Source organism: Terrapene carolina, unplaced genomic scaffold (assembly GCF_002925995.2).
Source record: "Terrapene carolina triunguis isolate 2854851 unplaced genomic scaffold, T_m_triunguis-2.0 Scaffold836, whole genome shotgun sequence".
In the NCBI taxonomy this organism is placed as follows: Eukaryota; Metazoa; Chordata; order Testudines; family Emydidae; genus Terrapene; species Terrapene triunguis.
In genome coordinates, this window is record NW_020665187.1 from 565,285 (window position 1) to 567,409 (window position 2,125).

A 2,125-nucleotide genomic window follows, 5' to 3' on the forward strand; every position below is an offset into this window, starting at 1 on the left:
TGAGAGGGTTGTCTGTGGTTTGTTTGTAAATGCGTCAAATCTCCTGGCATAACTCTGGTGAAATCAACCTGTGATGGATTTGGCCCCGTGTTTCTAGTCCCATGTGTGCTGTTGCTCCTACTGGATGGAAGTGGACTCACTGAACAGGATGTCATAGACCCTGCACTTCTGCCTGCAAACAGAGAGGATGTGGGAGGGGAGGGGAGGAAAAACAGAGGGGATCAGCAAGCAGAAGGTGATATGGATGGGATCTGTGGAATGGGAAGGGGGAGAGACTTTTGCGGCGTGGGATTCCCCCCAAGGCTGTCCCGGGGACACCCAGACTTGCCCTGCATCCATTACACATGGACATCAGATGCAGAGCAGATAGGATGGGGGCTTTGGAGCACAATTTGGGGAGGGGGGAGACTGGGCCATGGGGTGGGGGACATGCCCCAGCCTGGGGAGATCACGCCAGCCAACGCCCTTGGACTGAGCTCGGAGGTTCTTCCCCGTCCCATGCAGTCAGGAAATTGCATGTCAGGAGAAAGCCCGGCCCCCGACCGCAATGGGCGGGGGGGCCCTGGCACGCAGCCCTGCCGGACGGGGCTACATCTCCGGGGGCTGGCGGCTTGTCATGTCGGCGTCACTCAGCAGCCCCCAGCTGCGCTTCGTCTCCCGGGCACTTCATCACTCACCCTGCGGCCCCAGCTGGGGGATTAGCGCTGCCTGCGGGCCTGGAATCCCTTCCTGGGAAAGCCCTTATGGGAAGATCTCACAACCACAGGGGCAAATGGACCAAAGAGGAGCTGGGCTGCTCCAGGGGGTGGGGTTGGAGTTTCCATGTGGGGCAGCCCTCCCCACAGGCCGCTCTCCAGGGCAGGGAAGCACCCACTGAGTCTTCCTTCCACCCCCCACCTCCCACTCCCTCCTTCCCCAAAGGGAGAGGAAGATGAGGGCCCAAGGCACAAGAGCTACTTAACTTCAAAGGGGCTGGGAAGAGGGTGAGGGAACCTCCCTTCCTGACAAATGGGGCGCTAATGCCCTTTCAAACAAGGCTGGCTCCAAGAATGGGACCCCGAGGGGCCCACCAGGCCCTTCCACCCCCTGGGGAATGGCTCACGCCGGCCCCATGAATGGGCACCCAGCCATAACTTCAGCAGTCTCCCCCATTTCCTGACCCCCCAAAGGACCTTGGGCTCCTTGCGTGCGGAGCGCCATGGCCTGGCCGGGGGGTGGTGTGCAGAGGTGTGGGGCACATGGCCGCTGTGTGGTGTAGTCAAGAAGGAACATGATGGTGCTGAAAGGCTGAGTCGCGCTCATTGGGGCGCTGCCTCATGATATTGGGGGGCCATCCTGATTCAGGGCACTGAGCTGTGACATGAAGGGGTTCAATGATCTAGGGGGACGGGATGAGACACAGGGGAAGGGGCACCAGGACCCAGGATGCTGAGTCATGATCCGAAGGGGTGTCGTGATCTAAAGGGGGGCGCTCCTAGGAAAACGAGCCGTGATAGGAGGGAGGACGGTCATGATGTGGGACACTGAGCCGTGGAATCAGAGAGCTGTTGTGCCCTTGCGATGCCATGGCATGGCCCTGGCACACAGGCTTAGCCCCAGGGGAATGCAAGCTGCGTGGCAGCCGGGCAGCCCCACCAGCCCCCGCCACCAGCTGCTGGGGGCTGCTGCTCAGAGGCCCCAATGAGCTGGGCAGACGGGCCAGGCTCCCAGAGGAAGCCCAGTCTGCCCATGCCCTGTTCTGGCCGTGGCTGGACTCTGCCTGTACCCAGCTCCTGCCTGTGCTGGATGGAGCCCAACGCAAGGGGGGGCCAGTCGCCGTGGGACTCACATACCTCGTGAGCGTCTGCTCTTCTGGCGTCCGATGCCACCAGGACGTCCTGGCTGATTTATCCCTGGCTCCATCCATCTCCTGCCACATCCGTTACTCTGCCTTTGCTCACTGATGCCTTATTTATTTTACTTCCCGGCCATGTTTTGACTAGCGGGGCCTGCGGACACTAGTTACAAGGGGGGGACTGACAGCTAGACGGTGTTCCTTTGTAACCGTCAAACGGCAGGGGAGAGCCACAGGCCAGTGGTTAGCGCAGTGGGGGCTGTGAGCCAGGACTCCTGGGTTCTCTTCCCA